The following is a 16,833-nucleotide window of genomic DNA, read 5'->3' on the forward strand; positions in this document are numbered from 1 at the left end:
CAGTGGATCACACTTCTGAAAGTTTGTTGCTGTCTGTATATGTGGTAATGTAACCAAGCTGAGGGCCCCTTCACACAAAGTGCGAGTATGTACAACTCAGGGCAACACCTGTCGGGGCAGCTAGTATGAGAGAACCACGAAACATTGTGCCGACGGGCAGGCTTGCACGATGCCAGTGCAATGGTTCGTGCACGTGGGAACACACTGCCACCAGCTGCACGATGTGGTTACACATGGCGCAGCTGCTGTGAAGAAAAAATAAATAAAGAATAAAAAAAAAACATGCTGCAACAGTTTTGTGCAAGTGGGTACACAGCAGCTGCTGTGAAAATAAAACAAATAAAAATTACATGCCACCCACGGGAATCAAACCTGCGCCAAAAGCTCTGCTTGCCAGTCAGAAACTTTACCACTGAACTACAATCACTGTCTTGTAAAAGCTGTGGGAAACTGCCTCATATCAGGAAGGACAAGGACGTATTAAAAAAAATAATAAAACTGCACACCATATAAAACACCACATTTTACTGAATCCCTCTTATCAAGCGGGCAATACAAATATGATCCGTCTGTTCCTCTGTAGATGACCTGTGGTCATAGACATACAAATGACATAAATGATGAAGCAGTTCGCTGTTCTAATGCCAGCATCTACTGGTCCGGTGTGTCCAGCCGGCCGCACACGTGTGTCTGCCCGATATCCGTGTCTTGTGGACGGCGCTGCAGGACAGACACCGCGCATGTGGAACAGAGCTCACATGGGTGATATGACAGGCAGATCACCTGCTGTGTGTTCTGATCTGATGGTCTGTTTCAACCTGGGGGTAGCCTGTCAATGTGTGCAACCCATCACCATAGCAATATATGTTTTTATTAATGTCCACGTAAGGGCAGCAAGCACACACATGCGCGTCACACTGGGCAGTTGTTAGTTCATGTCTGTCCAAACACAGTAGGTGTTGTCCCGCTGGGATGTCCAGATTGACAGCTGCCCACAGCTGATTCTGTCGGTGGCCACACCTCCTGTCAGTTCAGCGCACACACACCAATGTGTCAGTGTGTGTTTGCAAAGCCACACTCGTGGGGGAACTTAGACAAATTTCACATCCAGCTCAACAGTGATTGTCTGCAGACTGTTTTCGTGATGATAGCATGAATGGCCACACATTTTCTAAGTGCCATGCGAGCATGTTAGGTGTTTGTGTGTGTCACCTGGAATTTGGCTGACACCTGCCACGAGAGTGATCGATGGGCTCGCACAGCAGACACTTTGTCTTTCAGCCGCTAGTGTGTGCAAATATAGTTGTAGCAAGAGGTGTACCAGGCAGCGATGATTTTACACGTTTTGCACATGACTCCTGCTTCATGCACACTTTATGTGCAACTCAACCAAATTTGCACTATGTGTGAAGGGGCCCTGATGAGCGTCCGTTGCAGGTGTGTTGAATATTAAAACACAGGACAGTCGATGAACGTTCGGGCACAGCAAAATGGCTGTCCCTTTTATTCTGCGCTCCCATACTAACCACACACACGCAGGTGGGGGCATGTCACCTCGCACCTCTCATTCTACAGCAACACAAACATGTCAAAAATAAACCCCATCCAAATAACGATAAATAAAACCAAAACATCAGAAAGTCTGTTATAGTAATATGACCAGAAGCCATTCTCTATTTTTGTGCCCTCTGCAGCAGGGATGGTCAGTCAGGTGTCTTGACAGTTCCAACAGCATGCAGGTTTTCCATCCAAAATTGGCCATCAGTGGACTCACCTGGAGAGGTGAAAGATCCAGAAGAAATTCAGTGGAAACATTGCCCTTCAGAGATGTTCCTCACATCGCCAGTTCCTCCTTGAGGAATTCCTCCAGTGTGTTTGTCTGTATTCAACCTGAAATCTCTGACCAGTTGGTCAGATCAGGTCTGGGAGAATTAACCCTCTGGTGCATAGCGGTCAATGTAGTGGACAGCTACTGAAGTCATTTTCTCTTAAATGCAACTGCATACCAGCCTCTTGAGTGCTCTCTGCTGCCCTATTCAATTGAGGTCTATTCAGTGGTCAGTCAGTGTAACTGCAAGTAAATTTCCTCTAAATCCAAGATGGCCGAGAAACAGTCACCCCTCCTGACCCCTTCTGGAATGTCCTGTCAGAGGTAAAAAAATTATTTTGATAAACAGTAACATCGAAAGAAGGATATTATTCATTTGGAATATGAAATTTTTATTTCCAACATGTAGAAAATTACAGTTAACCATGTGTCCAGCGGAGTGTACATCATGCATCACCCAGTATATTTTTAACAGGTGTCACACTTTCACAATTTCTTGTAACTGTTTTGTTTATAAGTCAGTGTATAACTGTTATGTTTATAAGCTAGTCATTTAAAATAAACATTTTTTGTGCAGATTAGCTGGTAGATTGTGTTACTATAATAATTATTTTATCATATTTTGTAGACTTCAAACAGGAAACAATAGGGCAGCCTACAGAATAGTCCAGGAAATTCCATCCAGCTCCGGTGATTATGAATATGGTGACAACAATGATGATGAGTGGCTGCCAGAGAACTACAGAGACATGGAGCTGAGGATGATGGAGATACAGATAGTCAGGATGCAGAAAGTGAGGATGCCTATCGTCAAGGAGATGAGGGCCAGGATGATGCGGAGCAGAATACACAGGCAGGTCAGCATAATCAGGGAGCTGTGGAAGATGAGCACATGACACCTGACCATACTCAAGCCATGATGCTGCATGCATGCGCAAGACCAAAATACATCTGCATGTATGGCTGTGTGCCACTGTGCCCTGGATGTTTTGTGAACTTTCATGCAGCCTAGGTGTGATGAACACAGACGTGCTTGGAGATGCAGAGACTAAAATGTCACTTCTTGTCACTGAAAGCAACATGGCAGGATCATGAATGGTAATACCAGTCTTGCATTCCTATCGAACTGTAGAGACACAAAATATTGTTTCTCCTGTTGGAGATGGTTTTCATTTAGGTGTAAGATTCACAGATATGAAATACCATTGGTTTGTTATTCAGACCTAAATGTTGCACCTATACAGTGTTAAAATTTACACCCCAAAATTTGAAATGTTTTTCAAAGCATAAAAAGAAACAAGTGTTTTTGTGTATTTATGATAAAACAAGTTTATTCATTTCTAGAGTTAGTTCCCAATGTTTTATGCTGAGTGCTCAGGTGCACATAGCCCACTGGAGTGAACGTTTCTGTATCTTTATGAAAAAATCCTATTTTTTGAAAAAAAAAAAAAAAAAAGAGTTGAACATGTTTTTTCATGTCCGGAGAAGAATAAAAACACTTGGGAAAAAGTCTTGACCAAGACTTTCATAATTCATGCATCACAGGGTTAAATTATGTTGTGTGGAGAAGCAACGGAGCTGCTTTGGGTCTTGGATGGCAACCACCCAGAAAGACAAGTGGTCCACCCTAATCTCACAAAGTTAGCCACTGTGGAAGTCTTCTTGGCCTTTTCTAGTTGCCTCTGGTCTTCAACAGTGAGGCACATGTTGGCCTGATCATCCCCATAGAAGCTTGTCACATGGCCAAAATGTCACAGCTCATGCTCCCTCACAATCCAAGTGATTCCAGATTTCTTGATAGAGTATTCATCAGTGCAATGTCCGTTTGTCAAGCAAAGTCGTGTCATTTGGTCCTGTGTCGCCGGTGCACTATGTGAGCCACTGTTGTGCTTTCTCAGATGCTTGCACTCCTGCTTCAACATTTAAAATTTCTGTCTGCACTATTTCACAGTGTGTTTCATTCCAAGGGTATTGAGGTGTGCTGACATGGCCATGTAAATTTTCCGATTCCTCCTTGAGGACCCAAATCTTCGCTAGACCTTGTCCATTGAGAAGAAACCTGATGATGCCTGTACCTCCTTGTCAGTCCATCTGTCCCTTTTACTGTCCATTCTGTCAATCAGTCAGCATCAAGCCTCACCCAGCAATTTTTCAGGTCCACTCAGAATTATATACCTTGGAGGATCAGGGGCTTATTCCCGCCAAAGTCACTCAAAATCATCTCTTAGAGGTTGTCCCTGCAATGGAGACACACTCAAAGGTGTTGCACTCCCTAAAATGTGCCGCAGGTTCCTACGGTGGAAACGGGTATGGTTGGACAGACACACAAGCCTGAAAAACAGCACTACCACATGTGCAGCTACATGTGGGTGTAATAATAAAGTTCCATATTATTTTTAGCAGAGTAGACATACTGTCTCAGGTGTGAATCATGTCATTTTTTTTATGGGCTGCAGCCAGCTTTCAGCTGCATTTTCTTTCATTTCCTACAGTGTTTACCCTTTCATCCCATTACTGACTCATGATTTTCAGTCCTGCCTGCCTCTTAGCACCCATCTTCTTCATGCTGGTTCTGAAGTGCAAAAATCAGCCTGCAGAGGTTTGCACAGGGATTCCACCATCACGACGACTTGCTGTTGGTGTTTAACATCGTATTTGTGCTGAAAAAATCTTTGGCATAAAACAGACAGAAAAGATAGATTTCCAGCCGTGAAGATTAGGGTTGGATTTTGTACGGATTTTACAGTATTTGAAATGACAAAACTCAATTTTGTGTGCAAATATTGACACAGGAACAGCTCCAACCTCACCTTCTTTGATCTCACAAAGAATCTGACACTATATCTGTGCATATTACAAGCTAAGCAGTGGTACAGTATTTAAACCATTATGGGAAACAACATAATGGTCCTGCCAGGTGTGTTTCCTTTCTCCCAATCCCATGCCTGTAATTACTGTACACTCATTTGGATTATGGCTGCTGATAGATGCAGATAATTTTACAGAGGCGTTGTTGCAGCAGGAGGCAGCAGAGGGTGCACATCACCAACCTTTGAAAAATACAGACCAGATGCTGCTGTGGCCTTCCTGTAAACAGATGTAAGAAACAGCATCATTGAGAAATGAGCGAGCGTCAAACACATGAACGCAGCATCAATCAGTCTAAAGTAACAATGTTAATAGTGAGCACAGTTAGAACAGGAAATAGAATTTATTTCAGCAGGCTCACATCTGCACATTTCGCCTTCATTACCTTCTTGCCTCCTAAGGTTTCTCACTGCCCATCAGTTTTTTTTAACTGTCTCACTAAACGCAAAGCAGGTTGAGGAACTGATCGATTCCCTGTGCAAATCTGTACAGTGGACGTGTAGGTGATATTTTCATGAAGATTTCATTTATCAAGATGAAATTTAGTACAAAATGTCACATCACTAACACCTTGGACAACTTCAACATTTCAACTCTAATTTTTTCCATTAGGGGCTGTGAAACCTTGCGTTTGTGATGTCTGACATTACACTTTGTGTATCCAGGTGATACTTGGTACATGAGGTTACCTCACTTAGACCTCAGACAAGTACAAATTTATGTTTAAATAATTGTTACCACTAAGAAGCTGAATCTATGAAACCTTGTGTATGTCATGATTGGGTCTGTGGGGTAGTTTTGTGTAGTTGTAGATTTTCTCTCTGTTGTTATTTTTGTGCTTGGGTTTTGGTGGAGGGACTTCTCTTGCATCTGGTTCTTTGTGTTAGGCATGTCCCTCCTGTCCTCTCTTCCTGCTTGCCATGCCCCGTTCCTGAACCTTCCTTACACACCTGTCCTACATTTCCTCATTATTACTCCTTCTATACAATCAATCAATCAATTAATCAATCAATTTTTTTATATAGCGCCAAATCACAACAAACAGTTGCCCCAAGGCGCTTTATATTGTAAGGCAAGGCCATACAATAATTATGTAAAACCCCAACGGTCAAAACGACCCCCTGTGAGCAAGCACTTGGCTACAGTGGGAAGGAAAAACTCCCTTTTAACAGGAAGAAACCTCCAGCAGAACCAGGCTCAGGGAGGGGCAGTCTTCTGCTGGGACTGGTTGGGGCTGAGGGAGAGAACCAGGAAAAAGACATGCTGTGGAGGGGAGCAGAGATCGATCACTAATGATTAAATGCAGAGTGGTGCATACAGAGCAAAAAGAGAAAGAAACAGTGCATCATGGGAACCCCCCAGCAGTCTACGTCTATAGCAGCATAACTAAGGGATGGTTCAGGGTCACCTGATCCAGCCCTAACTATAAGCTTTAGCAAAAAGGAAAGTTTTAAGCCTAATCTTAAAAGTAGAGAGGGTGTCTGTCTCCCTGATCTGAATTGGGAGCTGGTTCCACAGGAGAGGAGCCTGAAAGCTGAAGGCTCTGCCTCCCATTCTACTCTTACAAACCCTAGGAACTACAAGTAAGCCTGCAGTCTTAGATCGAAGCGCTCTATTGGGGTGATATGGTACTACTATGGTACTATGAGATCCCTAAGATAAGATGGGACCTGATTATTCAAAACCTTATAAGTAAGAAGAAGAATTTTAAATTCTATTCTAGAATTAACAGGAAGCCAATGAAGAGAGGCCAATATGGGTGAGATATGCTCTCTCCTTCTAGTCCCCGTCAGTACTCTAGCTGCAGCATTTTGAATTAACTGAAGGCTTTTTAGGGAACTTTTAGGACAACCTGATAATAATGAATTACAATAGTCCAGCCTAGAGGAAATAAATGCATGAATTAGTTTTTCAGCATCACTCTGAGACAAGACCTTTCTGATTTTAGAGATATTGTGTAAATGCAAAAAAGCAGTCCTACATATTTGTTTAATATGCGCTTTGAATGACATATCCTGATCAAAAATGACTCCAAGATTTCTCACAGTATTACTAGAGGTCAGGGTAATGCCATTCAGAGTAAGGATCTGGTTAGACACCATGTTTCTAAGATTTGTGGGGCCAAGTACAATAACTTCAGTTTTATCTGAGTTTAAAAGCAGGAAATTAGAGGTCATCCATGTCTTTATGTCTGTAAGACAATCCTGCAGTTTAGCTAATTGGTGTGTGTCCTCTGGCTTCATGGATAGATAAAGCTGGGTATCATCTGCGTAACAATGAATATACGAGGTCTGTTAGAAAAGTGTCGGACCTTTTTATTTTTTTCAAAAACCTGATGGATTTGAATCACGTGCTTGCATGAGCCAACCTTGAACCTTCGTGCGTGAGTTTTTTTCACGCCTGTCGATTGCGTCATTTGCTTGTAAGCAGCCTTTGTGTGAGGATGGGTGTAGTCTCTCATTGTTTTTTCTTTGCAAGGAAATGGCGGAACGACTGGAGCAGCGCGACTGCATCAAATTTTGCCAGAAACTGGGCGACAGCCAGGTGGAAACCATTCGGATTATTCAGACGGCTTTCAGTGACGATCCTATGGGCATCACACAGATTAAGGAGCGGTACAACCGGTTTAAAGACGGCCGCACAACGGTGGAGAGCGATCCGCGCTCCGGTCGGCCATCAACATGCTGAAATGACCGGATCATTTCCAAAGTGAACGCTGTGGTGATGTGGGACCGTCGTGTGACTATCCGAGAAATTGCGGAAGAGGTGGACATCAGCACTGAATGAAAGCATGAAAAGAGTTGCAGCAAAATTCATGCCGATGGCTTTGGCACGAAGCTGATGGCGCAGCAAAAGCGCCTTCGTGAGATTGTTGTGCCTTGTACCCCTTTCAAGAGGGTGTCATCTGAGAATCCAATCATGTTTTACTTACCTGTGTTTTGACCAGTCTGCCTGTTTTTAGAATCCTGTCTCTGCCTAATGCTTCAACCACTGTTGCTCATCTTGGCCTGCCTTTTTGTGTACCGCCTGGACTGACATTAAACTCTGCAATGCTGACTTCTGAATAATGCATTTGTGGCATCAGGCGTGTCAGTGTATATGATATCTTTATCAATTAATTCAGTTAAATTTATTTATATACTAGTGCAGTGCCTGTAGGAAGTTTGTATTCATTTAGAAAATTGGGAGAGTAGATTTCTCATGGATGGTAGTATGAGGCTGTGTTTGAAGGTGGGATGTACAAAGAGGTGTACTTATGTTATATTATTATATTGAATATAGTATTTCATATTGTTACAAAAATCTGTTTTGTTATCATTTATATGAAAATAAAATGATTCCTATTGAACAGGTTATTGGAGACTCAGACAAAATTAAACAGAACATTTAGAATATTTGAAATGGCAAATCATCAGTACCCCACCTCCTGAACACAGTTTATTTAAACTTGAACTCACAGCAAATATTTTCTTGCTTTTTCTTGCTTTTCTTCAGCTTATGTACTTACTAAAATGTTGTACAAATTGTGGGAAAATATAAGATTTTTTTCAGCTTATGTATTTACTGAAATGTTGTACAAATAGTGGGACATTTGTTGGTGTTAACATAAAATAGATTTTAGCTAACATCTCCTCAGTGTTACCAAAGTAAACAAAGTTGCAAACAACACTGACAGCATGCGTTTCACAGTAAAAATATTTGCAAGGATGCTGGCATTAAACATTTAATTGTGAAATGGTGCAAGCAACATGAACTATCTGATGTTGTTTAACTTTGCTACCAGTAACATTAGCGAGCTTGGAAGTACGAATTTTACAATGTTGATCAAAATAAAGGTTTCAAAATAAAGGTTTTGAAAATTGGTTCCAAAAATGTTCACAATAAAGGATGTATATCATCGCGCTATGTGCAAGCCATATCCCAAAGCTGAGGCCGATCTGACCAATAGAGAGATAACATGAGCCACATACTCGCACTCACACAGACGCTTCTTGCTTTATAGAGAGATAGCGCCAAATCACATTATAAGTCACCCATGAACAGCACAGCACAGCACATGTCCCAAGGGTACGGTGTAATGTTTTCCAAACTTTGGTCAAACACATTTGCAAAAGTGCTAAGGAAAAACTTAAAACTCATGCAGGCATTTTTTTTAATTGTGGAAAGAAAACTCAAGCAGACCAGACCCAATGGGGTGACCCTCTGCCCTAACCATTCAGCCAAGAACCAAATAACAAATAAATCATAATAAAGAAATGTCAAAAAGGCAGAGACAGATAAGACACAGCTAAGCATCCAATTACTTATAAAGTCCAGTGGTCATAATAAACAATTGTTCAAACACTATACAAAGACTGTATAATAAGGTGGTGCACAGATTTACATTAGATCTCAGGCACTAAAACCTTGGACAAGTTCGATACTGGGCTCAAAGATGCAGGCTCAGGTTAATATTATTCTTGAAGTGACCTGACTTGTTCATACTGTACTTCAGGTTTTCCTGTGAAGCAATCTTGGTTATTTAACATAAAGCATGCATATAGTATCAGTCAGGTTGTTAATTTGTGTTATTTCTGGAAGGTTTGTTTTCCCCCCTGTGTATTTTTGCTGCATTGCTTTCAGGACTATTTCAAAACTATGAAACTTGTTTCACATAATCAACAAACAGTATAAAGATCCAGTACCTTAAAAAAGAAAGAACATATTTTTCATGTTTCATATGAATATCTTTCAGACTGGGCTGAAATAGAAAGCATTACATTTGGGAGCAGATCTGCAAAGAAGGAGAGGATGCGTTCATACAATGGGCTTTCATGAAAATTCATGAATAGGACTCAATTAAATTTTGCAGCAGATCTGGATAAAATGGTGGAGTCAGGATATTTAAGTAAATCTTTTTTAAGCATTGCAGAATAATCCTTTTTCTTTGAGAGGCTGACTTTTTTTTTTTTACATTCTTCTCCCTCCGCACCTATTCCTCACCTCTCCATCAGTATTTGGTGCACAAATAGCTTTGTCATAAGTTGAGGGTAAAATCACCACTTTCACCCACTTCATCATTTTAAAGCTAACATTTTGAGAGCACCTGTTCCTTGGAACATGGAAGCTTTGAACATTGCCAATTCTGGTTCAATGCCCCCAACCTCCACAGGGATGCCAGAAAAGCTCCGCTGGAAGTGTGAGTTGGAGATCTGTCAGACAGTGGGCTCCTCCAGGCTTCCCCAGTTCACCCACATGATCCATTTGGGCTTACCAGGTCTGTCCAAAGTCCTCCACCACCAGTGGTGGGCACAGTTCCGCTAATCCGCTAACCACTAATTATCAAAGATAATGTTTTCATTATCAGATTAGCTTTTCAGATAACTTTAAAAAACATTATTGGACTAATTATCTTCCGATAAGCTTTGGTCTGATAATTTTTAGACCGCTAGGGTATTTTTGCAGACGTGGTAAGCAAAGCTGAATAGTTACAAACATTTATGAAACCTAAAATCAGTTGAGTACCTACCTGCTAAATGTTTTGTAGTAGATGTGCAGTTCTATCCTCTGTAAACAGAGGAGAGCTGGTTCTAAAAGAAACCACTCTATCCTCTGCAGGCAAAGGAGAACTGGCCACAGAAAAGAAAAAAAGGCCATTTCTTTTGACCACATACTGATACACTGGCAGTATGACCCAAGTCATCCAGAGGCATACAGTTTTAACTTATGGTTAAAATTTTAGCCAAACTCATTTCAGACAAGTTATTTAAATTAACGTCACATCTGAAGTTTTATAAAGTGAAAATATCAGATATATGTTTTAGTTTTAAACTAATGCGCTAATTTTGAAGGTTTTAGTGTGGAGATGCTGTGCCCAGCAGTGCATTATGGGTAATGTCAGTACATTCATGACAGAAGAAATGCATTTGAGACGTTCTGATCAGGCTCCACACCAAGGGTGGGCAACTTGTTCCAGAAAGGGCCAAGAGGGTGCAGGTTTTCTTTGCAGCCACTGATTCCACCAGGTGATTTCACTGATTAACTGATTCCATTTGCTCGAAGTGATATTAATCAGTGTCACGCATCTTAAACGTAGCAGACATGGATTATCTGGAATTTTGTTTTGGCAAGTTTTCACGGTCTCCACTGCCATCCACTGGCCAGTAGTGTTCATGGCAGTATTCGCCCGGCACCACTAGATCATGGCAGTGTTCTATTTATTTTGACACCAGTTATATCAGATGGTTATCTAATTACAACTTGGCTTTTTTTTGAAAATACCTTTTTTTACGCACACAAAAAAGGCATATTTTACAAAAGCACATTTTCTGTAAACACCAACACACGACACGACACACCTCACATTAACGCGTTGGTTTAAATAGAATGAATGAGTCAAACAATCAATGTTAGCGGAGGCACATTTTACCCATAATCCCTTTCACATTTGTCTGTGTTTGTTACAAAACTTCAGAATTAGTGCATTATTCAACATTAAAAGATATATGTTATATTTTAACTTTGTACAAATGACAGAATTGACATTAATGGACTTATTCTATCAGTATTAATTTTATTTATAAACCAAACCATAAGTCAGCACTGCTTTATTTTCCAAGACCTCCGCCTCACGGCGATGCTGTTATTGAGTAGAGAGTTGAGGAGCTTCCAGCAGTGGGCAGGGCGCACAAAGGCAGAAGTGCTGACTCACTGTTTGGATCTGTGGTTGCCTTTGATGCTACAAGAAGTGATTGTGGTGTTAAAAGTCAAAATCAGTGTGTTAATAGTTGCAAGTGTACCGGAGACAATACTGGAAGTTATTGGTTATCTGTAGCTTCTGATAAATTTTGGGGTGGTTTATCGGTTTATTTTTTATAAAAGATAACTTTGAAGCTAATTTTTTGGTTATCTGTGCCCACCACTGCCCACCACCCTCTGATCCAATTTACCACCAGATGGTGATCAGTTGACATCTCCACCCCCTGCACAAGCTCATGCACCTTCGCCCACAGTGAGGTGAAGTTCCACTTCCCCAGAGGTAGCCTCTGCCGCCTTGGTCTGGTCCGTCAAGGCCCTCAACTTTCACTGCCACCCATTGGACAATGCACGTCCAGCAGTTCCCCCGCAGGCTGTGAGCCCACAGGGTGGAGATGGAAATCCACGTTGCCTTTTCGGGTTGTGCCCGCCCAGGCTCTGTGGCAAGCCCAGCCATCAGGTGCTCGTTGATGAGCCCTCCATGCAGGCCTGGTTCCAGATGGGGTCCCCATCTGGAAAGAATCACCCGAAATGGACTTCCTCAGGAGGGTGGCTGGTGTCTCCCTGAGAGATAAGGTGAGAAGCTCGGTCATCCATGGGGAACTCAGAGAGGAGCCTGCTGTGCCTTCATGTTGAAAGGAGACAGCTGAGGTGGTTCAGGCATCTGGTAATGATGCCACCAGGGTGCCTCCCTAGGGAGGTGCTCCAGGCACGTCCATGTGGGAGGAGACTCTGGGAAGACCTAGGACTAGGTGAAGAGATTATATCTCCACTCTGGCCCGGGAATGCCTGGGTTTCACCCAGACAGAGGTGGTTAATGTAACCTGGGAAAGGGAAGTTTGGGGCTCCCTTGCTGGAGCTGTTGCCCTGCGACCTGATCCCGAATAAGTAGTTGAAGTTGAGTACTTTCACCACTTCAGCTCCTTGTAACCACACTATTCCAATGGGCTCACGCTCATTCACACACATGTACTCAGTCTTGCACCTACTGACTTTCTTTCCCCTGCTCTCCAGAGGTTCACTCCACATTTCCAGGCTAGGCTCAACCTGCTCTGTACTCAAACTACAGATCACAATGTCACTGGCAAACATCCATGCGGTGTTTCGCAGTCGTGAATCTTGCGCCATCTGGCGGTCTGTGACTCACGCGAGAGGTCGCTTTCAGCAGAGTTCTGGTGTCAGGAGCTCAGCACTCACAGTGTAAACACATCCCATGAAGTGTGGACAATAAGACAACATCGGGGCACAGCAGAAGTCCATCACAGGTGCTACCTCCAGATAACCCTCTCAACTTGGGAGGTGTCTAATCATCATAATCGCTAATGAACTTGCTAAATTAATGCCATCCACATCCTCACTTTGCCATTGTTTACATGCGTTGAGACAGCGGAACTCTGCTGGCATTCTGGGAAGTGCAGGCGGCCACCAGGGGCATTATGGGAAACGCTGAATCACCGAATGGAAAGTCCTGTCTGATCTCATCTGTCAACCTCTCCATCACCATTGCAAACAAGAAAGCACTCAGAGCTGATCCTTGGTGTAATTCCACCTCCACCTTGAATGAGTCTGTCATTCCTACTGCGCGTCTCACGGCTATCATGCTATCTTTGTACATGTCCTGCGCTACTCACATACCTCTCTGCCACTCCAGACTTCCTCATATGATACCACAACTTTTCTCTTGGCACTCTGTCTTAAGCTTTCTTTACCACCCCAATTCCAGTGAAGTTGGGACGTTGGGTGAAATGTAAATAAAACAGAATGCAATTTGCAAATCCTCTTCAACCTATATTCAATTGAATATACCACAAAGACAAGATATTTAATGTTCAAACTGATAGACTTTTTTGTTTTTGTGCAAATATTTGCTCATTTTGAAATGGATGCCTGCAACACATTTCAAAAAAAGTTGGGGCGGGGCAACAAAAGACTGGGAAAGTTGATGAATGCTCAACAAACACCTAATTGGAAAAAGGTGAGTGCCATGATTGAGTATAAAAGGAGCATCCTTTGCTGTTCACAAGCAAAGATGGGGCGAGGATCACCACTTTGTGAACAACTGCATCAAAAAATAGTCCAACAGTTTAAAAACAATGGTTCTCAATGTTCAGTTGCAAGGAATTTAGGGATTCCATCATCTACAGTCCATAATATAATTAGAAGATTCAGAGAATCTAGAGAACTTTTGACACGTAAGCAGCAAGGCCAAAAACCAACACTGAGTGCCCGTGACCTTTGATCCCCCAGGTGGCACTGCATTAAAAACCGACATCATTGTGTAAAGGATATTACCGCGTGGGCTCAGGAACACTTCAGAAAACCATTGACAGTTAACACAATCGTCGCTACATATACAAGTGCAAGTTAAAACTCTACCATGCAAAGTAAAATCCATACATCAGCAACATCCAGAAATGCCTGTGGCCTTTTTGTGTGGAGTTTGCATGTTCTCCCCATGCTTGTGGGTTCTCCCCAGGTTCTCCGGCTTCCTCCTACATCCAAAGACATGCAGGTTAAGTGAATTGGAAACTTTAAATTGTCCATAGGTGTGTGGCCCTGCGACAGACTGGCCCCTGTCCAGGCTGTACTCCGCCTGGGATAGGCTCCAGCCCCCCGTGACCCTTAACTGGAGTAAGTGGTTGAAGATGAGTGAGTGTGCTCCTGGGAAGCATTAGCATGGCAAAACCCTTCAGCTTCAGGGAGACCACCCCAACTACTGCCCGCGATTTCATACATTTTTCCTTATTTGCCTCTCACATGCCTGGAAGTTCCTTACCATCTCAACATATCATTTAGGTCCTTCAGGCTTTGTTTTTCTCAGTACATGCTTCTGGGGAGCATTAGCATGGCTAAAACCCTTCAGCTTAGACCCACCAACTGCAGCCCTCTTGATTCCCTGCTATTTTAAATTGTTTTCTTTATTTGCCTCTTACAGGTCTGGAAGTTCCTCACCATCTTACCATTTCATTTATGTCCTTCAGACTTCTTTCAGTAAATGGTTCTGTGGAGCATTAGGCTCCACCCTTCGGGCTCAAGGGGGCAAAGCCCCCCAGACCACCAACTATGGCCCTATTACCCCCCCAACCACCATTTTATGCATATTTCTGTATTTGCCTCTCACATGCCTGGAAGCTCCTCACCATCTAACCATGTAATTCAGACACTTTAGAGACTAAGAGAGAGACTTTATTTTTAGTAAATGCTTTAGGGGAACATTAGCATGGCTAAAACCCTTCTGCTTCCCCTCCAACAACGGCACTCTTGATACCCTGCCATTTTCAGCATTTTTCTTTATTTGCCTCTCACATGCCTGGAAGTTCCTCACTATCTATCCATGTCATTTAGGTACTTCAGACTTTATTTTCAGTCAATAGTTCAGGGGAGTATTAACATGGCTAAAACCCTTCTGCTTACTTATTTTCAAAAATCAATACACTTTTACATGCAATTTGTGTGCTAAATAGTCACTGATTTACCTCAAGACCTGTCAAGGTGCACATTGCCTCTTGGTTTAGCATTCTCGGAAGTATTCAACATTTGACATTTCCCATTTCACTATGGACTCAAAATGTGGCAATTCACGTTTGTGTCAACTTTCCACTGAATTCTCATGAGATTTCCATTTTTGTCGATCCAGGAAGTGTCAGTCCAAGAAATGTTTAACATTTCACATTTCCTGTTTCACTCTTTACACAAAATTTGTCATTTTCTGACTCTATCAGGCTGGATGGTCAGGAATTGTTGGACACAAATGCACGGCTCAAACAAACACCACTGGTTGTAAAAAGGCTTTTCTTGGGTGGATAGCAGAGGTCGGTACACAAGTAGGCAGTCCAGGAAAAGCAGCAATACAAAAATCATCAGGCTTAAGGCGTGGTCGTTGCAACAGGCTGGACATCAGGAGCACACAAGGAGGCAGACAGGACTATGGAACACAGGTACAGGGCTGGAAAGTGGCACAAGGCACAACAAACAGGTGAAGGACTAGCACTCCCAGTGGGCTTATAAAACCCCAGGTGATGAGCAGCAAATCAAGAACATGTGTGCATGGAAAGCACCAGAGCAAGGGTGTGGCCAGAGAGAGGGAAACACCCACCACCAAGAACCAAGAGACAGACAAGAGAGACAGAGACAGACAGACCCAAGCAGAAACACACAGCAAGAGAATAAACATACAAAAGCCAATGAATAAGAAAACTAACAAACAGACCAGAGAAAAATAAAAACAGATAACCAAACAAACTCAAACCCTAGCAGTTTCAGTGTCAACTTTGCACTGAATTCTCATGAGAGCTCCACTATTGTCAATCCAGGAAGTGTCAATTCAGGAAGTGTTCACCATTTGGCATTTTCTTTTTCACTGTGGGTTCAAAATTTGGCAATTACTGTTTCAGTGTCAACTTGCCACTGAATTCCCATGAGATCCCACAAGCTCTTCTCTATTGTCAATCCAGGAAGTGTTCAACATTAAACATTTTCTGTTTCACTGTGGACTCAACATTTGTTACTTCCTGTTTTGGACTCCCTGCACCATGAGCGAGCGTGCACTCATTATTTATCACCCTAGCCTGCTGCAGATCCTTTCCAGCTCTGTCCCTTTGTCTGGCTAATTGGTACAAGTCATTTTCTCCTTCCTTACTATTCAATGTCTTGTACAGCTTGTCATATGCTTGTTTCTTTGCTTTTGACACTTCTCTTTTCGCCTTACGCCACATCTCTTTGTACTCCTGCTTACTTTCTTCATCTGTCCGACTGTCCCAATTCTTTTTCACCAACCTCTTTCTCCTCTTTCCTGGACATCTTCGTTCCATCACCAACATTCTCTGTTGTCTCTGGACACGTTCTCCTCTTTTTCTTTGCCCAATAGTAGCCCAATTTCCGTCGGCACCCTGTTGGGCAACGGCACCGGTGGCAGTCTTTGTTAACCCGTGTCTCGACCGACCTGTTATGGAAATTTGATTTGTACTCTGCATCTTTATTATGGTTTGTTTTACGGTGGATGCCCTTCCTAATGCAAATCTACTCATTTATCTGGCCTTGTGACTGGCACTCACAATTTTCTGGCTGCACCTCCCATGTGGTTGAGTTTCATTATGCCGATTTACTGACATTACACTGAAAAAAATCACAGCACATTGTGTCATTTTGGGAGCACTCACTGACGGAGGCTGAAGATAAAATTGGAGATTTGTGGTTGCGGCACAGACGCTGCAATCCGTCATGTTCTGTTCATTTGTTAGACTTTGACATTAAAACTGTGATCATATGGAGCCAGAACTTGTCACTATGTGCGTCTTGCACTGTGGTGTGTCCGATGTTTTTTTTTTTCCCCCACACTTGACCCTTCCTGGGCTGAATTGAGCTTTTTATGTTTTTTCTTTCTTTCTACATTCATGACAGAA

General features: G+C 42.6%; 1 long non-coding RNA gene across 1 annotated transcript; it reads right to left on the reverse strand.

Annotated features, from left to right (window-relative positions):
* Positions 1 to 1,993: 1,993 nt before the first annotated feature.
* Positions 1,994 to 15,532, reverse strand: LOC117516624. Its single transcript, XR_004562492.1, has 3 exons — positions 15,522 to 15,532; positions 5,283 to 5,289; positions 1,994 to 2,120 (listed from the first exon to the last, which is right to left on the reverse strand). It is a non-coding gene; the product is annotated as an uncharacterized LOC117516624 (long non-coding RNA).
* Between the last annotated feature and the right edge of the window lie 1,301 nt (positions 15,533 to 16,833).

This window comes from Thalassophryne amazonica, chromosome 9 (assembly GCF_902500255.1).
Source record: "Thalassophryne amazonica chromosome 9, fThaAma1.1, whole genome shotgun sequence".
Classification (NCBI taxonomy): Eukaryota; Metazoa; Chordata; class Actinopteri; order Batrachoidiformes; family Batrachoididae; genus Thalassophryne; species Thalassophryne amazonica.